Genomic DNA, 27,293 nt, shown 5'->3' with positions numbered 1-27,293 from the left:
ATTTTTATAAAGCATAAACAAAATCGGTCTTTTCTAACCGTGAAAATGGGGATATCACAGTTTTATTAACAGATTGCTGGAATGCATCACTGGAAGCATGGTAGAAAAGGTTCCGGAATCTTCTGGCTACAACAAGCTCATGATGAAGTTCGCCTTAATAGAAATGCTCAGAAGTTGTTTGAATTTGTCGGAAATTAAGCTATTTAAAACCAAGATAAATCTTAGAGATTGAGTGTTTAACACATTAAGCCCGGAAAGTAAAAAAGAAAAAACCCCTAAAAATCGTATATAAAAAGATTTCTAATGTTTTTATATAAAATAATGTGTGTAGGTTTTAAAGGTGCAAGGTGCAGCAAAAGCAAAAGGTTATTCAGATGTGTTGTATCTTGACAGTGGGGACAAAAAGTATTGGGAAGAGGTTTCCTCATGTAATATTTTTATTGTAATGGTATATAAAAATTATACGAATCATTTTTTGTTATTTAACTGTTTTTGTAAATAACTAATATTGTTATCCTATAATTTGGTAAAGGGCAAAACTATTTCCACTCCCGATTAAAAGGGACTATCCGGATTCTAGGTACTTCAAATGTCTAAAAAACCCCTCCAATAAAAATAATAATAATAAAATAACAGAAGAATAACATAAAATATTGTGGGTCTATACTTTTAGAAGAAGAATAACATAAATAATATTTAAAATAATAGGTACCTTAATCATACTTTATTGTGTTATATGTACTTTATTACTTACTCATAACATATACTTGAATTTGATTATTAATTATGTTTTGGCTGCTTTAGCACTTTGCAGCTTGTGAAGAAGCTGGAGTTTTAGTTATCATTCGGTTGCAACTCATACATCCGTTAAATCACCCAACAACTAATATAGTTTTCTTAATATAATAAATAAAATTGGATAGCTTAAAAACAATAAAAAAACTGAAAATATAACTAGTGGCGGTTGTGATTCCTATCATAAAGGTCTATTCACATGGTTTCTTTTTTATTGTTTTTATTTTCATGTTATAGATGCTTGTGCTAAAGGAAACTTGGGTCGTTTTATAAATCACAACTGTCAACCAAATTGTCGCACTGAAAAGGTTAAGTTTATGAAATTCCTACTCTCATAAACTAGTTTTAGGTTAAATTTGGTAGATCATTCAGGTTAATTTCGAATTTGAAAGTCTAAGGTTTAACCTAAAAAGTCTCAACATATCCATTCATTTGTAATGATATTTGAAGAGTAATTTGACAGGGAGGCACCTTGTGGTTCTGTAATCGCATCATGGAATTTTTTTTAATGTTTGCTAGTTTGGTGTAGTCACAAAACCACTGGCTCATGCAGGTCAAGCTGATGTATATATCTTGGCTTTGTGGTCAATTTATTTAGGTTTTAAAGGAAGCACATTTCTAGCCACACACTATCTTCTTTTAATGATGCCATCTCTTGTCCTTTATATGCATCATATCTATTCCAGATTCTTGTTCTTTTAAGTTTTATAAAAACATGAATACTGCTTTCACTGCCATAGGCTCAATAGTACACAGTTTTTGACTTCTTTACCATATATATATATATATATATATATATATATATATATATATATATATATATATATATATTAATTTCAACATTTGAGTTAGATTAATTTCAAGGGAGAAAAATGAAATGCCAACATTCATACATAATCAAAAGGTTTTAAGGACTATGGTGCATCAAATCATTTGAAGATCATCATATACACAACTATGAGGTGTAACGCATGCTGGAGGGAGCTCGAAGGAAGAGCTATTTCAACCACATGTGGCCATCTCTTGTGTATCCTAAACTTATAATCTTATAGACTGTAGTCATATACACTTCTTTCAAGCAATGAATGACATGATACACAACTTATTTTCCTTAATGAGATTCAAAGGCCACGAAGATGACAATAAGATACTAAGCAACGATGCAGTTTGGCCTCTTTATGATCATCCATTGACTCCTCTCTCACCTTTTAGTTGATTTTAAACTTAATATGTGTTTTTGCTTTCAGTCTAATGAAACCTGTGGATAACAGAGATCCCATAAGGAAAGGTAATCTCATTTTGATTATCAAAAGCTATTTAAATATGATAGATTCATATATAGATATCCTCACTTTTTCATAATATTATCCTGAAATAAAAAACAAAGTACATTGCAATTATATACAAAGGTTCATTTAGTCGATATTTCCCAAAAAATGCTAGTTCACTTATTTGCTGCAGTTGGTCGGTTTACACCACTGACACTCCAGGACCTCGGGAAGATATATGGCCAGCAACCACAAGACAAAACAGATCAAACTCTGGTGGGCCCTTCGACATCCCTAACAGACCAACTATAAAACATTCTTCTATGACATTGAGAAATCTATATTATCACCAATGAAAAGGCTTCAACTCTCTCATACCCAACCTCAATTCTTTACTTAAGTAATGTATTTTTTTTGTTTTAATTTAATCGATGATTTAGTTTTTCTTAATATGTGCCATTTGGTTTTAACTTTTAACACTGTTATCTTGGCTTATTTTTTATCATTTACAGGTTGTAGATAACAATTAAAGAGAGAAGATCAACCAATTATATAAAATGTAGTATTAGGTTAAATAGTTAGGAAAAACCTCTAGAATTGTATGACCTTAAATTTTTTGCAATGGATTGTAATTTTGTATATGGTATTTTATATATATTTAGGGAAAACCTCTAGAATTGTATGAAATTAAATTTTATGCAATGGATTGTATTTTTGTATATAGCATTTTATTTCTATTGTGAGACATTAAATGCAAATTTAATTTAAAAACTAATAAATATATAAATATATTTCTTTTAAACATTTAAATTTACGATATGCAAAACTGTGTGTCATCATCATTTATGACATTGCCTTTCTTGACAGGGATTTTAATGATACGCATTGCGTGTCAAAATGCGTGTCGTAAATGCGCGTCATCTATAGACGACACGCAAAAGCGTGTCGTCTCTCTTTATGATAAGGCCTTCCTTGACGCGCATTTGCGCGTCGTAAAAAGCTGTTTTTCTAGTAGTGGTGTTTTTTTTTTTATTATTTATCCAGAAAAGAGAAGAAAGGGAAATATATGGAACATAATGAAGGCACCTCCGACGAATATCAGAAAAGGTTGTTGGAGGTGGCAGCCGGTGATAGCGGGTTGTGGTCTGCAGCAGGGTTTTAACCTAGAGCTCTGATACCATGTTAGATAAATGATTGATTGATTCTCAAAAGAAAATTACATAAGAATATATAAAGAATACCTAAAACCTAATGGCTAAACCCTAAACCCTAATCACTTACTTATTATTTTTGGGTCATATTGAAAATATTTCGAATTTAAAAATAGAGGGAAAAATCATTTACTTATAATTTTTGGGTCCTATTGAAAATAAATTGATGATAAATGATTGATTGTAAATGGAGGTTAACAGATGGGAACAAAAGTTGAAATTGGGGTGCACCTTATTTTCTTCTCTTGTGAGCGTCGATCGAATGTTAACAAAAGAAAAGAAAACGTTGGTTTCCTTGTGTGTGTCTGGTTATGTCTACAATCTGGAACGAAGGCGAGACCTTCAAGGTCTCTTTGTTTTCTGTTGAGTGCAAACCGAACCAGAGAAAGGGGAAGTAGAATCGAAACGCAAAAATCATATAAAGGATGTGTGATTTCTCACATTAGGCAACCCAAAATTAATATTGTCCTTCAATTTTACAGATCCTTGAGGTAATAACCCAACCTTAGTAAGTTGATTTTTCGAAATTATTCTAATAAATGTTGAAATTGGATTTGGACTCATGAAATGCTATTTGTAAGAGCTTAGAAACATGATTGCATGGAAAAAACTTGAATATCTTGAATGAAACAGATTTGAGTTTTACTATCCTTTATTTGAATTCGAGGAGTTTGTTGGCTAAGCTGATAACAACATATGCTAACAACGATATGAGGAACCAAAATCAAATATCAATGTTTTCTTTCACTGTCCATTACGTAATGGTCAAAGTGCATAATCATGATTAAACATAATACTTCTACGATTCTCAGTTAATGTCGTATGCAACAATTTCACATATTAATTAGTTGTGATAAGGAAACTATATAGCTTTAACGACATGGTTTATTGGCTATAATTTACATGATCTTTAGGTGTATAAGTAATCAAAAGAATATTTAAACATTGCTTTAACTTTATTGGTATATGTAATCAACATGTTCATTTTTCAAGCGATGGAATAGTTTTCAAGTGGTACCCAAAATTGTAATGTATCAATGTTTAGCCAACTTGGATTTTACTTTGGTTAAAATAGAAAAGCGTGTGAGACTTAAAGGTTGATATATCACCATCATAAGGTCATTGGCTCAAGTGCTACATATTGTTTACAAATTATATTTTTGATGATAGGTTATGAAAAAACACAATTATCTCTGTTAACTCCATTCCACTCCCAATTTTCTCATTTATTTAAAATTACGTGAATGTTGAATAATTAGGTGATAAAGTAGAAGGGTATTTTGAAATATTTGGAAGTTAACAGTAGAGGGGAATATGTTACTTATGAATTTTGGGTCATTCTCATATCAAAAAGAGTATAAAGGGCTATATGTAAACATAGGTTAAATGTTGGGATACAAAGTCGGTCGAACGATAACAAAAGAAAGGAAAACGCTGGTTTCCTTGTGTGTGCGTTGTTATGTCTAATTGTCTACAATCTGGAAAGAAGGGGAGACCTTCAAGGTCTCTTTGCATTCTGCTGAGTGCGACCCGAACCAGAGAAAGAGGAAGAAGAAACGGAGCACAGAAATCATATAAGGGGTGCGTGATTTCTCAGATTTGGTAACCCAAAATTTTTGTTGTCCTTTGATATGTGTATTTTTATATATATTTATGTATAACATATATTAATATTTTATCATTTATTATTATTATTTAGAACTAAAATATACTTAATATGCTTTGAAATATTTAATTACAATTAAAATGGGAGATGGAATGCAAAAGAAAGAGAATGGAGCTGAAAAGATGCAAAAAGGATATTGCTGGCAGATTGACCCCTCTTCAGTGTTTCGAGTATATCTGATGACTCATAAGTCCAATTGATGAGGTTCAAACTTTTCTGAAAACTAGATGAAATTTCCTACGACTTATGTGAGAGGGACTTTTGGCTAATTCGACACTTATCCAAAATCGGCCTTGAAGATGAAGCATAAAAGCTGGACGGAAATTCTCTCCAAGTTACTTATTCCCCAAGCACCACTTTCCTTATCTTTATTTGCTTAATCCCTAAGCCACATTAGTTTCCTTATTCCAATCCAACTCTAATATTCCATATAATTCCATCTCCATCAACTATAAATACCCCATATCATTCCACCAATTTTAATAATCTATGATATTCCACTTCGACTTGTGCAACAAGAAAACTTCATAGTTGCCGTTTTGAGAGTCTAGGAGGTGGCCGGAAGGCCGTTAAGCTAACGGGAGCGGAGATAGGAAGGGTTGGAGAGCGGATACGTGTCGGTAATCATGTGGTTTGTTAACGTGACCATGTTTAGCATTCCATTGTGATACTATTCTGTATTTAGTTTCTGATTTAGGTGTAAAAACCTTTTACTTTGTGTTTATGATTGAATGAAACTTTGATTATTAGACTAATTGCTATATTGAATCGTTTGTTTGTGTTTAATTTATCTTGCCAAGCTTGTTAAAAGATCCTTACGTATTAATGATAATTATTTGCTGTTAGTTGTTAAGTGAATTGAGTTGTATGACACATATGCTTGATTGCTTGTCTCTTATGATTTTAATGACCATTGAGATTATAAGTCTAGGAATAACGAATGTGAAACTAGGATTAACATGGGAATAAGTAAGTTAATGTGTGAGCCTTGTTTGATGACCATCAACAAGAGGTTAATTGAATGTCTAATTTGGTTAACTATATTTGTAAGTCTTGCTTGATACGAACTGAACACTAGGAAGCATGTTAGTTTAACCAATTGATCACTGTTTTTATTGACTTGTTTGTTAAAGGATTAGTTATAGTGAACGCGAATCTAATCATTTTAGGAATCGGTGAACATGAATAAATAACTTTGTGTATGCAATTGTCTATGTTTTTAAGGTGTAATTTGTCTAAACCAAAGTACCTGAAGAGATTTGTTTTCCTGTTACTTTATCGAGAGTTGTTAATTAATTATTAATTTGAGATTTATTAAACTATTTCTTTGGCGCCGTTGCCGGGGAACGGCTTTCAATTAACTTAGTTTATTTGATTATTCATTATTTATTTTAGTTAGTTTTTTATTTTATTTTTTTAGTTTTATTTTCGTTGATATCATTTCACTTGACGGGAAGGTTCTTGTTGTTATTTGCAGGAATTTGTGGTCATACACATTGATTGGCTTTACCTTTTGCATGGGTTTCAAGATTGAAAGCGATTAGGGAATTCTTGACTTGTTTAGTCTACTACTTTGGTGATTTGTCCAACTCTATCCACAAGGCGTAGTATAGCAAGGCGTATCGAGGTGGTTAAGTGGAAGACTGAACTCTTGCTACTCTTGACTAGTTGGGTCAACTCTTGTTCTACTTATTAGTTAATGGTGCAAAGAAAACAAAGGAAATAGTCTGACAGGTCCCGAAAGTTTTTGTTTTCACAAACCACCTCTTGCATGCAAGGTATTTAATCAACAATTGTAGTTTGATTTTGACGAAGACATGTGATCATGATATCCTTTTTAGTTATTTTGGGTTTTTAGTTATTTTAGTGAGTTTTTATTTTTATTTTTAGTTTGTTTAAAATTTGTTTTCCATGTTGATGCTCTTAATGTTTCAGATCTTTGCAGAACTTTTACCCTTCAGATGCTTTCAGAAATTTCAATAATTGGGGTCGAATGTTGATTTGTCACGAGAGAAAAAACCATGTGAGGGTTTGTAGTTGACACTTGAGAGCCATGACTTTCAATAAGTGTGGGGTGCGCGTCGATATTTGGAGGGATTATTATTTCGAAGAGTGGCGTTTCTAACTATACATTGATTCCCATGGCATGGATGAGCTGTTCCCACACCATGGAGTTTTATTTTGACGCGATGTAGAAGTATCATCCCGACTGCCATGACATGGTTGACACTTTCCTATGTTGTGGGGGAGTTTTTCATCGCGAGAGGAGGCTGCTATTCTACATACCACGACGTGACCACCACTTACCACGTCGTGACCATGCTATTATTCGCGATATGGATTTTTCCTCACTCGACGACACGACGTGAAGCAACAGTTCCAGTTTTCAAATTTTCAGCAATATTTGAAGCAACTTGTAGCAGCCCCATTCGATCTCGCCACAACTACCCAGGGGAGTCTGTTCCTTTTTCTCCTTTTTTATGTTCTTAATTTGTTTTAGCATACAATGAGGGCATTGTATGAAATAAGTGTGGGGTAGGGGGTCGGTAAAAGTAAATTATAAAAATGAAATAATAGTTGGAAATTGCTAGATTTAAGGAAATTTAAAAATTTAAAAGAAAACTTGAAATAATAGTTTAATTTAGAAAAATCTAGTGATAATTTAAAATTTTGCTAATATTGTATGAGATGATCCGATGAGAACTCAAATGTTTAGTTGAGCCAATATACGTTATAGTGCATTTGTGGCTTCCCTTATTTTAGTGAAATCATAGAACAAAAACATAACCCCGCTCGGTTTGAAGGATGCAATATGTTTAGCAGCCTAAACCTGAAATGTATCCAGGAAAATTATTATCATTAACCAATAAAGGTTGAGGTTGAGCGCCTCTGCTTAAGCATGTAGGTTTTGAGTGAAAAAAGAGAGGTACATGTAAAAAAAAAAAAAAAAAAAGAGAGAATTACGAAAAAGTTTGAAGAATTTTGGAGCAAATAAAGTGAAGATCAAAAGATCAAAATTCCAAGAAATTCAAAAAGTTGAAGATACCAAGAAATCAAATCAAATAAGGTGGTGAATTCAAAGAAATCAAAGATCAAATTGTTAAGAAAGTGAAGAATTCCTAAAAAGCTCCATAGTGGTATCATAAATTGTAATTCTAGATTATGTATGCTTAGGTTGCTCAACTAAAAATACCTTGAGGTTAGGAGGTTTTCTGCGGATGGATTGGGAGGGTTGCATAAAATGAGCATTGTTCGGAAAAAGTGGGTAAGTGTTTATGAAGATTGTGAGTATTTAAAGTATGGGGGGGTACTTTAGGAAAATTTTAGACACAAATGCATGCGTTGAGGTCTTGGCATAATGGCTGAGTTTTAAATGGATTGTTTAGTGCAATATTGGTAAAATAAAAGTAAATTTGCTTGGGGGCAAGCAAAGGCTAAGTGTGGGGTATTTTGATATGTGTATTTTTATATATATTTATGTATAACATATATTAATATTTTAGCATTTATTATTATTATTTAGAACTAAAATATACTTAACATGCTTTGAAATATTTAATTACAGTTAAAATGGGAGATGGAATGCAAAAGAAAGAGAATGGAGCTGAAAAGATGCAAAAAGGATATTGTTGGCAGATTGACCCCTCTTCAGTGTTTCGAGTATATCTGATGACTCATAAGTACAATTGCCGAGGTTCAAACTGTTCTGAAAGCTAGATAAAATTTCCTACGACTTATGTGAGAGGGACTTTTGGCTAATTCGACACTTATCTTATCCAAAATCGGCCTTGAAGATGAAGCATAAAAGCTGGACGGAAATTCCCTCCAAGTTACTTATTCCCCAAGCACCACTTTCCTTATCTTTATTTGCTTAATCCCTAAGTCACATTAGTTTCCTTATTCCAATCCAACTCTAATATTCCATATAATTCCATCTCCATCAACTATAAATACCCCATATCATTCCACCAATTTTAATAATCTATAATATTCCACTTCGACTTGTGCAACAAGAAAACATCATAGTTGCCGTTTTGAGGGTCTAGGAGGTGGCCGGAAGGCCGTTAAGCTAACGGGAGCGGAGATAGGAAGGGTTGGAGAGCGGATACGTGTCGGTAATCATGTGGTTTGTTAACGTGACCATGTTTAGCATTCCATTGTGATACTATTCTGTATTTAGTTTCTGATTTAGGTGTAAACACCTTTTACTTTGTGTTTATGATTGAATGAAACTTTGATTGTTAGACTAATTGCTATATTGAATCGTTTGTTTGTGTTTAATTTATCTTGCCAAGCTTGTTAAAAGATCCTTACATATTAATGATAATTATTTGTTGTTAATTGTTAAGTGAATTGAGTTGTATGAACATATGCTTGATTGCTTGTCTCTTATGATTTTAATGACCATTGAGATTATAAGTCTAGGAATAACGAATGTGAAACTAGGATTAACATGGGAATAAGTAAGTTAATGTGTGAGCCTTGTTTGATGACCATCAACAAGAGGTTAATTGAATGTCTAATTTGGTTAACTATATTTGTAAGCCTTGCTTGATACGAACTGAACACTAGGAAGCATGTTATCCTTCAATTTGACAGATTCTTGAGGTAATAACCAAACCCTAGTAAGTTAATTTTTCGAAAATATTCAAGTAACTGTTGAAATTGGATTTGGACTCAGGTATTGTTATATGTAATGAGCTTGGAAACACGATTGCATGGCAAAAACTTGAATATCTTGAATGCGACAGATTTGAGTTTTACTAATGTGAATTCCAACACTTCATGGAAAAAGGAATAGGCTAGGGAAAACTTTGATGATAGCATGGAATTGGTATGTAAATATCACAAGATTTGTGGAAACAAATCTACAGGTGTATCGATACAAATGGGACAATTCTAAGTAATTTACAAAGAAGTGACAAAACCTTAACAAGTTGAAAGTCGCCTGGGAGCATTTTGAAGTCAAGTTAAATCATTCAATTTGCTTACACATTTTTGTAATGCACTGATCACATACCTTTTTGCAACAGGCATTTGAGACTCATGTGTCACTTGTCCCTGTTTTATAAAACATGAATTTTCACTTGTTTGGAGTGCCCTGTAAATTATTTGACGCTATAAGCTTATACTTGAATGAGAAACAAACTTCATTGTCAACATTTTTTTACTTTCGAAAAACATGTGTGAATATAGGCATATTATATAATAACAACGATACAAGGAACCAAAATCAAATATCAATGTTTTTTTCACTGTCGTGTACGTATCGGTCAAATGCATAATCATGATTAAACATAATACATCTATGGATGTTATACGATTCTCAGTTAATGTCGTATGTAAAAATTTCACATATTAATTAGTTGAGATAAGGAAACTGCATAGCTTTAACAACATGATTCGTTGGCTTTAATTTGCATGATCTTTGGGTGTATAATTAATCAAAAGAATAGTTAAACATTGCTATAACTCTATTGTTACATTTAATCACCATGTTCATTTTTCATGCGATGGAGTTGTTTTCAAGTGGGACCCAATATGTCTTGTAATGCATCAATGTTTAGCCAACTTGGATTTTACTTTTGCTAATGAACAAAAGCATGTGAGATTTATTGGTTGATATATCACCATCACAAGGTCATGGACCCAAGTGCTACATATTGTTTACCTATTATATTTCTGATGATAGGTCATGAACAAAAGTAAAAATCTTTGTTTACTCCATTTCATTCCCAAAAGTCACATTTCAAAAATAATCAACGCTGAATATATTTCTCATTCATACACTAAACAAATTATAGTGAACTCAAAACTGTTCCTTGATCTGATTTCATACACTAAACAAACCTAGCTGGTGGTTAATTGGTTGTAAGAATGTTGTAAGGAATTCATAATGCACCCAACTGAGAAGCAATATCACTGAATGTATATTCACTGCATGGAATTGTGAGGCCGCCCATTTGATGAAAATATCCAAATTCTTGCTCTGCCTGATCTAATAATTCTTGAAATGCAGGTTGGCTTAACAACCATACAGGAACCACAAATCGCTTCTTCTCTTGCTCACCAACATAAATTGCTAAATAGCCTTTCGGGATTTCCATAGATTTGCTTGTGCTGCCTCCATTGGATAATGATCTTCTGAGAATTTGTTTTGCTTGAATGATCCAAGGAAAAAGGATGGCCATTTTTAAAGATGGTAGTTTCTGTTAACTTCAAAAGCCTGATTGAGGAAGGAAACTCTCTAAGCATGCACGTCTTCTTGATGAAAAGCTGTGAAGGATTTCAGAGGAAGTTGTGGTTATGTTATTCATATTGAATGGTTTTTATATACAGAGATACAAGGAGATCTTGATAGAGGATGGTGACATTTGGCGGAAGAAAAGGCAGCCTCACATGGGTTTGTCTTCCAACCTGTAAGACAAATCCAATGTCTAATTCACCTATTAATGATAGGGCCAAATATGTTTCAAGCAAACCCCAAAGACCTGGGCCACAATTTCATGCTTGTTAGGGAGCATTACCACATTCCTTTTAATATTACATGGGACCATGATGCTTCTACTGTTTTTCATTCCCAGCTTAATTTAGAATACCGCTGATACAATTTGTCTGCTTTGTTAATTCTTTTCTATACAAAAGTACATGATTAAGCCATATTATTGCTTGTGACTTTGTGGTTGTGCTATTCAAGATCATACTTTTATACAAGTTAGAAGACACAGCACATGATCTTGCCTTCCTGCTGCAATGAACCCATCTGTCATATAATTTCCTTTTTCTCCCTTATTGTACATTTGATTCTCTAATAATCCTTTATATATAGAACTAGGTTATAATCCCTGTGCTAGACGTTTTGATAAAGTATAATAACATACAAACTTTACAAATTATCGTCAATAATCAAAGATTTACAAAAAGTTCTTTTTATATACTGTTTTATATTTTGTTCGTAACTGTATCATCGTTATTTTAAATTAATATGAAAAATGGTATGAAAGTATAAACAGTGTTCTTTAAGTTTAGAGTAATGCTAAAATGATCATGTTATGTAATGTAATATAACATTTAATTGACTGAAAAACACAAAAACAAGCAATCATGAAAATAATATTGTTTAGTGTAAAATAAATTACAAATCAAAATGATGAATAAATATGTGTTATCAATAACTGATAAAAATATGTTATAAGGAAAAAAAACATACAATTTTTCATAAATTTCTAAACTTGTCTTTATACACAATATAAGAAGTTATACTTGTAAGTCTATGATTTGGATATAAAATTATTAGTTTTACTCTGGTCTTGTGTAAAAGCAGGTTGTGTAAAGCTCATTAAAAATATATTTATATTCAAAAATCTTTTAAATTTTTTACTCATCAAAAGTAAATTATCACTTTAATAAAATTATTGGATATATATAAAAATAATGAAAATAGATGGATTCATATGAAAATCATGGAATGGATGACTTATTAAACAAACTTACCACTTTTTTAAATGACTATCAATTTCCTAATGTGTCCTATTGCTAATAGTGAATTTTCTTTTAAAAAAAAATGGTCATCTCCTCAAAAAGATTTTAAAAGAAGTTTAAAACATTAAAGTAAAAAGATATAATTACAAGATTTGGATGTATTTCTCAATTTATGATATATTTTGCAACGTGTAAACGTATTTTTAATCTATGAATATAACCGGTATATTTCCTTTTCTTTTCATTCCATAAACATTTTCAAAAGTTTTTAACATGTTATAATTAAACCTTATTTTACTATAATTGTTTTTTTTTTCTTTTGGACAAACAAATATTCCACTAAATCGCACCATAGTTCACATTATAAGATATCCCACTTGATCAGAAGGGATTTGTAACACCGAAAATTTTCAAACAAAATTTTCAATTTTTATAAAACATAATTCCATCGATATTCATAAAAACAACCATTTTAATTATCCAACAAAACAGTACAAAATCCCAAGATCATAATATCAAGCTCCGAACGTGTGTGTATACGGATCAAGCCGGCGCCTTCCCGCGGTCATCACTGGTACCTGAAACAAATAACATCAACACTGTAAGCACAAGGCTTAGTGAGTTCCCCAACATACCACATATAACACATATTAGCCACTCTAGGCTATAACTCTGTGGGTCCGTGCACCCAACTCTGTGAACCCTCAGGTTCTAGCTCTGATAAACATGCACCACATAAATCACATAGAAATCATGCAGTACAACACACAGCATACATAGCATACAAATACTCTATCTCATAACTCTGGTTACCTACTCAAGGTAAAGTATAGTGAGAAGACTCACCTCGCGTATCTCGGTATCTCACGAATCCTGGAAATCCCTCGTGCTCGATCCTCCGAGCTCTAATCCTCCTATAACATTATATGCTTCTAATTAACACTTTATATCTCTAAGGTTGACTATCAAAAAGGAGTCAACACTGGTCAACTCTGGTCAACGGTCAACGGTCAACTCTGACCGGACTCGGCGAGTACCAAGGCGACTCGGCGAGTCTGGGCGTATACACCAATTTCCTTGGAATCCTCCCTTGACACGTCGAGCATTCACTCAACTCGACGAGTTCCACCTGGCATGAGTTGTGGGGCCACCACGACTCAACTCGCCGAGTCTCAAAACAACTCGGCGAGTCCAGTTTGACTCAATCCACCGATCCATTCTGACTCCCCCTTGACTCACTGAGTCCACCCTCCCCAACTCGGCGAGGCCACTCACTGTGTGGTCGGGCAACATACATGCTACTCGCCGAGTCTGTTCTTCGGACTCGGCGAGTCCGTGCCATGCACTGACTCAATCTTGCTCTAAAGGTCAGATCCAGTCCATTAATCCATAGATCCAGTCCCTCCAAGCTCATTTAGCACGTAAAGTTACAATCTTGATGCACATACAACCTCTATATGACCATATATGATGTTTTTGACTCATTTACTACAACACAAGGTCATGGACTCCATTGTCATACATAAAGCTTGATGAGTGAGACTCTCTGGACCTCTATGGGTCCAGATCCATAACCTCAACTCAAGGAGGGTACCAATGGGCACCAAATCATCCCATAAATGACCATCATAAGCCCTAAATTGCATAATGCTTCACCAAACAGAAAATAGTCCGAGATCATACCTCTAGAGTGATGATCTAAGCCCCAAATCCACGAAATAGCAACCTCCTTTGCTTTCTCTTGCCTAGAGTCTCCTTCTTCTTGCTAAATAACACACACAAGGTCAAGAAATGCTCCTTTCTCTTCACAAATCGCTCAAGAGCACAAGGGTCTCTAACTGAGGGTTGGGTGAGCACAAATGACGGCCATAAGGCCCCTTAAATAGGCCTCAAACCCGGAAATTTAGGGTTTCATTACACAGCGTAGACTCGCCGAGTCCATATCCTGGACTCGCCGAGTCCTGGCGCGCTTCATTGCCCAAATCCGCGTCCCTACTCGGCGAGTCTGAGATCCAACTCGCCGAGTCCCCCTCACAATTCAACAAAATTAAATTTACAAGATACCTGGTAAAATCTGGATGTTACAACTCTCCCCCACTAGAACTAGACTTCGCCCTCGAAGTCTCGCTCTAAAACAGCTCCGGATGCTGCTCCCGCATCATACCCTCCGGCTCCCAGGTCATTTCTGATCCCCTCCGATGTTGCCACTGAACCAATACCAGAGGTACCTCCTTGTTCCTCAAAATCTTGATCTTCCGATCCCTAATAGCCACTGGTCTCTCAGCATAATTCAGGCTTGCATCCACCTGAATATCCTCTAATGGAACCACTGCCGACTCATCGGCTATACATTTCCTCAACTGCGATACATGAAAAGTGTTGTGAATCTGCCCCAACTCTGTTGGTAACTCCAGCCGATAGGCTACCCGGCCTACCCTTGCAATCACACGAAACGGACCTATAAACCGGGGTCCCAATTTTCCCCTCTTCCTGAACCGGATCACTCCTTTCCAAGGAGAAACCTTCAGGAGAACGAAGTCACCGACCTGAAATTCCAGCTTGGACCGGCGCCTATCCGCATAACTCTTTTGTCGGCTCTGAGCGGTCAATAACCTCTATCTGACCAGCTGTATCTGCTCTGTCGTCTGATTCACGATCTCTGTACTACCCAACATATGGGAGTCCGACACCTCCTACCATACAACAGCTCAAAAGGCGGCATACCGATGCTTGAATGATGGCTGTTATTGTAGGAAAACTCTGCCAAGGGCAAATACGTGTCCCAACTACCCCCAAAGTCCAATACACATGCTCGAAGCATGTCCTCAAGTGTCTGAATCGTCCGCTCACTCTGGCCGTCGGTCTGGGGGTGGTATGTGGTACTAAAAAGCAGCTTAGTACCCAACTCCTCATGAAATTTCTTCCAGAAACGGGAAGTGAAACGCACATCGCGATCTGAAACAATCGAGATCGGCACTCCATGCCGAGATACAACCTCTCTCACATAAATCTCCGCCAACTTCTCCGCCGAAGAACTCTCACTGATGGCAAGAAAGTGAGCGCTCTTTGTCAACCTATCCACAATCACCCAAATTGCATCGACTCCTCTGGCAGTCCTCGGCAATTTGGTGATGAAATCCATAGCGATCTGTTCCCATTTCCACTCGGGAACCTCCAATGGCTGCAACTTGCCATGCGGTCTCTGGTGTTCGGCCTTTACCCTTCGACAGGTCAAACACTTCTCGACAAACCATGCGACATCCCTCTTCATACAAGGCCACCAATACTCCTTTCTTAAGTCCAAATACATCTTCGTAGCCCCGGGATGGATCGAGAATTTCGATCTATGAGCCTCCTCCATCAATGTAGTATGCGTACCGCCCACAAACGGTACCCATATGCGGCTCTGATACGTTATAAGCCCTCGACTATCCGATACAAACTCAGAAACCAACCCAACGACCCGCTCTCTCTTCTGCATCTCCGGACGCACAGCCTCGGCCTGTGCCCCACGAATGGCGTCCAGAACTGGAGCTATCACGGTCAATCTCAAACATACATTTCGCAGTGGAGTACTCTCCGCCCTGCGACTCAACGCGTCGGCTACCACATTAGCCTTGCCCGGGTGGTACAAGATCTCGCAATCATAATCCTTGACCACATCTAACCACCTCCTTTGCCGCATATTAAGGTTAGGCTGATCCATCAAGTACTTCAAGCTCTTATGGTCCGTGTAAATCGTACAACGAACCCCATACAAGTAGTGCCGCCAAATCTTGAGGGCGAACACCACTGCCCCCAACTCCAAATCATGTGTGGGGTACCTCGTCTCGTGAGGCTTCAACTGCCTCGATGCATATGCTATCACATGTCCCTTCTGCATCAGCACAGCTCCCAGTCCTAAAATCGATGCATCACAGAATACCACAAAACCTTCGATCCCTTCCGGAAGAGCTAATACCGGAGCTTCACACAACCTCTGGCGAAGCGTCTCAAAGGAGGCCTGCTGCTCGGGACCCCATAAAAATGTAACACCCTTCCGGGTCAATCTGGTGAGTGGAACCGCAATCTTGGAGAAATCCTTAATAAACCTCCGATAATACCCTGCCAACCCAAGGAAACTCCGGATCTCAGAGGGTGACCTTGGCACCTCCCACCTCATCACTGCGTCAACCTTGGCCGGATCGACCAATATCCCCTTCTGGTTAACGAGGTGTCCCAGAAACTGGACCTCCCGCAACCAGAAATCGCACTTGGAAAACTTTGCATAAAGTTTCTCCGATCTCAAAACTCCAAGAACCTCCCTCAAATGCTCCTCGTGCTGCTCTCTAGATCTCGAATATACCAGAATATCATCAATGAACACAATCACCGACCGATCCAACATCCACCGACATACCCTGTTCATGAGGTCCATGAACACAACCGGGGCATTGGTGAGCCCAAAAGGCATCACCACAAACTCATAATGCCCATAAGGCGTCCTGAATGCTGTCTTCTGGACGTCCTCGTCCCGCACTCTCACCTGATGATAGCCCGACCTCAAATCAATCTTGGAGAACCAAGATGCCCCCTGTAACTGATCGAATAAATCGTCGATCCTCGGCAATGGGTAACGGTTCTTGACCGTCAGCTTATTCAATTCCTGGTAATCAATACACATGCGATGCGAGCCATCTTTCTTTTTCACAAACAGGATGGGTGCTCCCCACGGCGAGCTACTCGGCCGAATAAACCCCTTCCCCAGCAGCTCCTGAAGCTGCGAGGATAACTCTTGCATCTCTGGAGGCGCAAGGCGATACGGCACCTTAGCGATAGGCGCGGCTCCCGGAATCAAATCGATACCAAACTCCACTTGCCTCACGGGAGGCACACCTGGTAACTCTTCGGGAAAGACATCTGGAAACTCACGCACCACCGGAACTTCATCCACCAAACTCGGTCTCTCGGAGATCACTCACGTATCCATCACATACGCCACAAAACACTTATAGCCCTGCTATAAACACTGCCTCGCCCTAGCAGCCGAACAAAAGGCTGATCCAGAACGTGTACCCTCGCCGTAAACCGAAAGAACTCCCCCACTAGGATCTCGTATAGTCACCAGCTGACGCTCGCAATCAATAATCGCGCTGAATCGGCTCAACCAGTCCATGCCCACTATAACACAGACATCACCCATCGCAATAGGAATCAGGTCGATCGGGAACTCAACCCCAAAAATCTCCAATACACATCCCCGGAGGACCTCCGTGGCACAAATCACTTTGTCGGCGGCTATGGAAACCCGCAGGGGCCGACTCAGTGCCCCACGACTAACACTGATATGCTGACTAAATGTCAAAGATACAAAAGATCGACTCGCACCCGAGTCAAATAACACTAAAGCAGGTACAGAATTCACAAAGGAAGGTACCTATGCATAGCATAATATAAGCATAATATCTCAACACCATAAATAAATAATGAAAAGGAAGCGTACCAGCCACAACGTTGGGTGCAGCGCGGACCTCTTCCGCAGTCAGCTAAAGGCTCTCCCCCGAGCCCTCGGTGCCTCGGCCTTCACGGGCCGACTCTCTGTAGCAGTAGCTCTGATGGCGGCGGGAGTAGACCCCTGAGATGCTCCGCGCAGCAGCGGACACTCTGCCTTCCGGTGTCCGGTCTGGTTGTAGTGGAAGCACACTGCAAATCCCTTGGGGCAGTCCTTGGCCATATGCCCCTCCTTGCCACATTTGTAGCAAGATCCTGCTCGACAGACTCCATCGTGACCCTTGCCGCACTTTCCACAAGTGCGGCCCTTCTGGCTCCCGGGTCTGGGATCAGCGGGCTTGGCCCGCTTGGCTGCCGGCTGGGACTGTGCCGGCCGCCGATCCCTCCCTAGAGACTCCGCCTCCTCCCTGGCCTGAGTCTCAAGCTCAATCTCCCTCTTCCGAGCATTTACCTGAAGCTCGGCAAATGTCTGATACGAGGAGTTTGCAGTGAACTCCCGAATATCCCGTCTCAGAATGCTCAGGTAACGGCTCATACGTGCCTGCTCGGTGGACACGTGCTCAGGGCAGAACATCGCCCTCTCATGAAACATCCTCGTAATCGCTGTAACTGACTCGGTACCCTGCTTGAGGGTCAGAAACTCATGTGTCAGACGCTCCCTCTCCACCTGAGGAACGTACTCATCTCGGAACATGTTAGTGAACCTCTCCCAGGTCACTGCCGAAAGCTCAGTCGGTGTGAAGTGTGCCGTCACAAACTTCCACCAGTCCTTCGCTCCCAAGCGAAGCTGGTTCAGCGCGAACCGAACCTTCAAATGCTCAGGGGATGAGCAAGTGAAGAAGCATCCCTCCATATCAGATATCCACCTCATAGCTGCCACCGGATCCTACGTACCATCAAACTCTGGTGGCTTGGTGTTGCTGAACTCCCTAAACAATGTCGCATCACCTCCCTGGGGTCTTGCCGCAGCAATCGCTGCGGTAGCCGCTGCAACCGCAGCCTCAGAAAGAGCGGCATAGCGCTCGCCAAATGTCTCAATCAACGCGGTCTTAATAGACCCGAACATCTCTGGTATCTCAGCTCTGATGACCGCAGCCACCTCCTCATGAATGATCTGTCGAATCTCCTCATCACTAGCTCCGGCATCCTCTGGCATGTGACGTGTCCTCACCATGATCAACCTCTGAAATACAACATGCGATAATTAGACTTCACTCGAACACTCTTACATTCGACAATCCACCCCTCCTTGATCCTTGGCATCCCAAGATTCTTATTTGGACTGTGTACCGCACCGGTGCTTTCAGTAGTACGGGCCCAATACTACTGTCCGCACCGTCTCAGTACACACCCCAAATCTTCCTCTTCGGATCCCAATCCCCAAGTACTCTATTATACTTAAATCACATTGAAATAGATCTCACACAAAGCCCTAGCTGCTACCTAATTACTCTCAGCATCTCATAGCAGCTCACCCCTCCCTAGGCTAAGGCATCACAAAACAGGCCACTCTAGTCCTATTAGCAATACCTAACCTACTCTAGCATGCAAACACATCACATTAATAATAATTATCACATAATATAAAGGTATTTTGGGAATTCACCGTTCGGGCGCTGGCTGATCGTACACACGTTTCTTCCTGGAAAATCTTTTACTCTTAGAAAATTTTGGTTTTATTTGGAAATATCTCTTCAATTCCTCAGTTTGAGTTCAAATACCCCCGAAGGTGTACCCGAATCCCTCAAACCAAGGCTCTGATACCAATTTGTAACACCGAAAATTTTCAAACAAAATTTTCAATTTTTATAAAACATAATTCCATCGATATTCATAAAAACAACCATTTTAATTATCCAACAAAACAGTACAAAATCCCAAGATCATAATATCAAGCTCCGAACGTGTGTGTATACGGATCAAGCCGGCGCCTTCCCGCGGTCATCACTGGTACCTGAAACAAATAACATCAACACTGTAAGCACAAGGCTTAGTGAGTTCCCCAAAATACCACATATAACACATATTAGCCACTCTAGGCTATAACTCTGTGGGTCCGTGCACCCAACTCTGTGAACCCTCAGGTTCTAGCTCTGATAAACATGCACCACATAAATCACATAGAAATCATGCAGTACAACACACAGCATACATAGCATACAAATACTCTATCTCATAACTCTGGTTACCTACTCAAGGTAAAGTATAGTGAGAAGACTCACCTCGCGTATCTCGGTATCTCACGAATCCTGGAAATCCCTCGTGCTCGATCCTCCGAGCTCTAATCCTCCTATAACATTATATGCTTCTAATTAACACTTTATATCTCTAAGGTTGACTATCAAAAAGGAGTCAACACTGGTCAACTCTGGTCAACGGTCAACGGTCAACTCTGACCGGACTCGGCGAGTACCAAGGCGACTCGGCGAGTCTGGGCGTATACACCAATTTCCCTGGAATCCTCCCTTGACACGTCGAGCATTCACTCAACTCGACGAGTTCCACCTGGCATGAGTTGTGGGGCCACCACGACTCAACTCGCCGAGTCTCAAAACAACTCGGCGAGTCCAGTTTGACTCAATCCACCGATCCATTCTAACTCCCCCTTAACTCACTGAGTCCACCCTCCCCAACTCGGCGAGGCCACTCACTGTGTGGTCGGGCAACATTCATGCTACTCGCCGAGTCTGTTCTTCGGACTCGGCGAGTCCGTGCCATGCACTGACTCAATCTTGCTCTAAAGCTCAGATCCAGTCCATTAATCCATAGATCCAGTCCCTCCAAGCTCATTTAGCACGTAAAGTTACAATCTTGATGCACATACAACCTCTATATGACCATATATGATGTTTTTGACTCATTTACTACAACACAAGGTCATGGACTCCATTGTCATACATAAAGCTTGATGAGTGAGACTCTCTGGACCTCTATGGGTCCAGATCCATAACCTCAACTCAAGGAGGGAACCAATGGGCACCAAATCATCCCATAAATGACCATCATAAGCCCTAAATTGCATAATGCTTCACCAAACAGAAAATAGTCCGAGATCATACCTCTAGAGTGATGATCTAAGCCCCAAATCCACGAAATAGCAACCTCCTTTGCTTCCTCTTGCCTAGAGTCTCCTTCTTCTTGCTAAATAACACACACAAGGTCAAGAAATGCTCCTTTCTCTTCACAAATCGCTCAAGAGCACAAGGGTCTCTCACTGAGGGTTGGGTGAGCACAAATGACGGCCATAAGGCCCCTTAAATAGGCCTCAAACCCGGAAATTTAGGGTTTCATTACACAGCGCAGACTCGCCGAGTCCATATCCTGGACTCGCCGAGTCCAGACGCGCTTCATTGCCCAAATCTGCATCCCTACTCGGCGAGTCTGAGCTCCAACTCGCCGAGTCCCCCTCACAATTCAACAAAATTAAATTTACAAGATACCTGGTAAAATCCGGATGTTACAGGATTTTAAAATTTTAAACTTATTTAGTTATAAAGTTTCTAAGTATGTTTGCTTCTTTGTTGTTGGCACACACAGAGCATTAAGAAGTCTAACAATTGAGTGAATTGAGCATAAATCCACCACGTATCTTATTCAGACTAAATTAGAACAATAACTTTATGAAATTTTAGAAAATAAAAAAGAAACTCAATAGAGAATTAAACATTTTTACTTAAGAATATGAGTTCAGTGAATTCTTAAAAGTTAACACATTTAATTAAAAAAATACAACAAACATTGACATTTTCATGACAATAGAATAATAGTATTTACCTTTCGGACTTCTCCATGGAGTAGTAAAGTGACCACAAGGGTAATTTTGTAACAAAAATAACTTTGAATAAACTATAAAGCACAAACAGGAGGTTAAATGCATAAGAGAGCAACCTTCATTTCTTATTAGCTTAATTAGCAACATATTTTATAGCACCAAAAAGTTAAATGCATAAAATAGCAACCTACTTTTAAACAAATAGCCACTCATCCAGTTTGATTAAATAGAAACCTACTTGTAAAAGAAACAACTCATCAACTAATACGATATCAATTTAAAAGAAACAACCCTCATTTTATAGCAACAACAACCTAATTTTTAAAATAATCTGCCCTTAATCAATGTTGTATCAATTTAAAAGAAGTTTTCTATCGTCCACTTTGATTTATTAAAAAGATGGTAAACGACATCATTTGTATTAATATCAAATTGGATAGTTTATAATGAAACATGAATACAAATTCTTTGTTTGTGCTAATATTTAGCCCATGCAAGTATGTTTCTATAGAAGCATGACAGAGAAAAAGATTATAACTTCTTTAATAACAATTCCTTGTTATTAGAAATGATATATTTACACCAATATAGAGTATTGTTGGGTAGCCACTGGGACCACTGATTGGGAACATAATTCCATATACCTCAGCTCCATAAAACTATATGTAGTTTGCAGAGAATTCTTACTTGCTCTTTTTTGTAGAGATAGTACATCTTTTGGACTTAACTCTCTAAATATAGCCATAGGTTCATGAATATGATTGGCATACCCACTGCAAACTGTAAACACTAATTATATGAAAAAAAAAAGTTGTAACAAATCTTGAAAGACAGAAAGTAAATAAGTACCTTAGGCAATTGAGGCGTCTAGAACTAACACAGAGAGTTACCAATGAATGAAATAGTGATATAATGACATTTGTATCATATTTGAGATTGCTTAGCATCTCTACACATCCTAATCCTGAGATGTCAGGGACTCAATGTGACAGAAAAGAAAGGCTCTACACTTCAATAAGAAATCCTAAACCATGCCAAACCACCAAAGGTCATGTTGAACATCTTTCAACCTTGGAGAAATAGAAAATAAAAATGATTTAAAAAAGAAACATGGTAACATAAACATAAAAAATAAACAACACAATCCAGATCAAATCCATTTAATTTTATTTCATCCAAATGTAGTTACAAAGCATGACACGACAATACCACTACTAGAAAAATAGCCTTTTATGATGCAATGCATGTCGTAAAAGGCTCAGATGATGCGGAAATGCGCATCAAGGAATGCCTTGTCATAACGAGAGACGACACGCTTTTGCGCGTCATCTACAGACGACGCCCATTTATGACACACATTTATGACACGCATTTACGATGCGCAGTTATGACACGCAATGCGTATCAAGGAAGTCCCTGTCACAAAGGAAGACGACACACATTTGCATGTCGTAACCTTACGACACGCGTGTTTATGACACGCAATGCGTATCAAGGAAGCCCCTATCATAAATGAAGATAACACGCATTTGTGTGTCATAAGCTTCAGTAACCGTTTTCGATATGCATTCACGATGTGTCTTTACGATACTCATTTACGCATAATACAAAAATTTGTAAACAGATATATACCAAAACAATCAATATCATCCAATAACATCATGTCAAACAAGTTATCAAAATTTTTTAATACATTGATATTAAGGGGATCTAATTGTAAATTGTTATTAAAGCGTTTTCCGTAACTATATAACATGATACTACATCCCTAACTATATAACCGGATCCTTCGTGTCATTGGATTGCCACCTGGAACTTTAGAAGTACCTTATAAGCAAGTGGGGGTATTGAAGTCCCCGAATTTGCATACATGAGCCTTAAAATCCTTGGCTATCTGTACAACAAGCTAGTTTCCACCAGCAACATGGGCAAATATGTCCAAAAACTATTTGAATGACCTAATCATCTTTAAATAGCATCAAATTAGCACCAATTCTCTATATATCTTCTTCATTTAGACCAAAAAAAAAACAATTTAAAGACCTTGAAAACACACATAAGTATGTAATATAGATACAGAATAACAACATAATTGCCAAATAAAATTAATTTACCTGTACACTGATAAGCAGTCAACAATTAGCTCTTGAGATATCAATTGAGTTCCCTCATATTTACCGAATGATAGGTACCTGACAGAAGACAAAAGAGTTAAAAAGTAAGGAATTGGACTTACATAAACCTCTTTCACAGAATCTTACAAACACACATATAGACATATGCATATAGATTAATAAAAAAATCAATGAAGCAGACTTACTTTAACACAAGAGAGCATGCATATGTAGGAATTAGATGACCTCTTTCACAAAAAGCAAGGAATTGGACTTACTTAAACCTCTTCCACTCTCAAAGAAGTTACAGGGAAAATTAATAATAAAGTCGAGATGTAACTTATAGAACTCCATTGAAAAATTACAAAACCAATGTCAAATGGAATTTAACCTAACACATAATTCCTAATTTTCAAGAAAATATTCGTAGATCGGAGTTTATATTACAAATCCATAAGTGGGGTAGTGAATCAAGCCCTAAAATAAACGAAAGCAGCAAAGATCAATGGCAAAATAGAAAAAAATAGCAATCTGTTTCAAATTTAAAGGCAGATTTGTTGGAAAAATTGATATCCCAAAAAACTTGGGATTAAGTTACTGATTAGAAAACAGAAATTATTTAAATTGATAATTGATAAGGTTATACATAGGCGGGAAAATCATTTGGTGAGCGTTTAGAAGAATGCCACATGGCAAAGAAAGGATGTAGAAATATGACATGTGGCATTTAGGGGAGGCAATAATTAGGAATGGAGATATGATAGCCAAAAGCTCTGGCATAATTACATCTCAAACTCCTGATGGGTTTTACACAAAGAGTATTGACAAAAACTGCACTTGCAAGTGGGACAAAAAATGCACACTTCACTTTTAATTCAGGTGAACAGACCGAATTGGAGCAACTTTTATGAGTTTTTTCATTCAATTGCAAAAGGGAAATAGACTACATCTATAAAAAGGAAAATGCTTCCTAAACTAATGGGGGAATTAATCCACTTCTTGATTACACCTAAAGAAAAGGAAATATGGCCAACATGGCCTTTTGATAGAGTCAAACCACTAAATAGACATATGTTTCCTAATATAACCTCTAGATTAAACCAACATATTCCCCCTTAATCCAGAGTCGTCATTCAAAGCTTTTCTTTGATTCCTTGAATATGATTCTTGCTAACGGTTTGGTAAGGATATCATCCTTCTGTTCATGACTTACAAGATGCCTTACAACAACATCCCCGCTTTCAATGCATTCCCTGATAAAATGGAGCCAAGTGTCTATATGCTGCTTCACCCATGGAAGACGGGATGTTTTACTAGTTCAAGGGCTTACTTATTGTCGATGTGGATTGTAACTGCACCTAGCTTTTCCCCTGTTACCTCCTTTACCTCTTGGATAAACTAACGAAGCTAGACTCCTTGATATGTTGCCATAGTTGCTGCCATAAACTCTGCTACAGACGATGATACTTCTACACAACTCGGTTTCATGGAAATCCATGTCATTGGACTTTTGTTCAAATAGAACATCATTGCATTTGTACTTCTTATGTCAACCAGGTATCGGGTGTAATTGCTATCCGAGAATGCAATCATTTCATTCTTTGTAGATCATTAAGGGTAAAACAGTCGAAAGAGAGTTCCTTGTACAAATCTTAGAATTCTCTTCACAGCTTGAGGTTAAGTTTAGTGGGCCTTACAAGGAATCCACATAACTAATTTATTTCATTGTCTTCATCGAATAAGCATTTCCCTTCAACCTCATTCATGGTTATCTTGTACAAACGGTTTGCTGATCTCGTGACTTTCATCATCAGCCTCATGGTTCTATCCTGAATCCACAAAAATGCTCCAAGCATAAGTATCTTATCACCCCCTTCAACTAACTGTCCCAAGCTTATTATGTTGTTGCATAAGCTTGGGATATAATATGCCTCCTGAACCAGTCTTTCTTCACTATTTTTATAAAGAAATAGGATTGCACCCTTGCCTTCTATTCAGGCTTTGGAGCCATCCCCGGACATATCCTTTTATGGTCTTATCGGTTAAATGAAACTTTTGTTCTTCTCCTGTCATACGATTGCTATCTCCATTGTCTAAGAACCACACCTTAGATTTACTTGTTCCATCCCCTTTTGATCTTAACTTTTTCCTGACCCTTTTCTCATTAAGAAATACCTCATGGAACACCTTTTTAGAGTTGTATGTAGACAAAAACAAAGCAGGTTCATCATCATCTGGTACTTGTATTAAATTGGCATTTTGATTCCTTTCACAATGTTGATTTTTGCATTGGAAAGCGTAATGCACAAATACTTGGTAGTTGTAACATTGTATCTTCTCTTTTGTCACTGTTTTTTGATGATACATGCCCTCCTTCTCTATTGTGATGTGCACCACAACCATGTCGCCCACCATGACCGGACCAGGCACCACTCCTCCCACGACCTCTCCTCGGCCACGGGAACTGCTATGGGGTTGGTTGTCTTGTTGGGATGACTTCTGATCTTCATCTCTCTTCATCTTGGTTCTATATGACCACTCTTGATGGGTCAATAGGAGTTTTCCTTCTGTGTTTTCTGTGTGACCAGTGTGCCCCTTTACCCGTTCTTCATGAGCCTTCAATCTTCCAATTACTTCCTCAACAAACATGTTGTCTAAATCAACAAATTGTTCAATAGTAGAAGCTATTTGAACAAACTTGGATGGTACGACAGATACTAATTTCTTTACCACATAATCTTCTTCTACAATATAACCCAAATCTCTTATGTTACTGACTACATTGTTCACTTTCATAGCAAACTCGTCAATCTTCTCTTCTTCTTTCATGCTTAATAGTTCAAACTCTACCTTTAGAGATTGGACTCCGTAGTCTTTACCCTATCTGCACTTATACACATAGTCTTGAGTGTTGTCCAAGCCTACTTAGTCGTTTGCTTCTCTGCCAACGATAGTAACAAATCTTCAAGTATGCCTTCATAAATGGCCACCAACGCTATTTTATCCTTCTTCACTTCAAAAACCGTATTGGGTGTGTGGGGTTCAACGGCATCGTAGACGCCTTGAGCCTGCATGAAAATACACATCTTTATTGCCTGTGCATAATATTCTTCAGAGTACAAGGTAGTGCAACATGATGGGTCTTTCTTTCTCATTCCTTTCATTTCTGTCTCCCATGTTGAGTCTACGAGGTTGGTATTTGGGCATGCACCAGGTTAAGCTCTCTAATACCAAAATGATGGCTTTTATACTAAGAGTATTAACATTATTCAATGCGTAATGGTAGAAAATAGAAAAAAGCCACTTGCAGGTGGGAAAAAAACTACACACTTCACTTTTAATTTGGGAGAAGACACCGAATTCGTGTAACTTTTCTGAATTTTTTCGTTCAATTGCAAAAGCGAAATAGACTACATCTATAAAAACGAAAATGCTTCCTAAAATAATGGGGGAACTAACCCACTTCTTGACTACGCCTAAAGAAAACAAAATATG

This window comes from Lactuca saligna, chromosome 8, assembly GCF_052625555.1.
Source record: "Lactuca saligna cultivar CGN05327 chromosome 8, ASM5262555v1, whole genome shotgun sequence".
NCBI classification, from domain to species: Eukaryota; Viridiplantae; Streptophyta; class Magnoliopsida; order Asterales; family Asteraceae; genus Lactuca; species Lactuca saligna.
The sequence above is the reverse complement of the archived record's forward strand: the minus strand, read 5'-3'. Positions refer to the sequence as shown.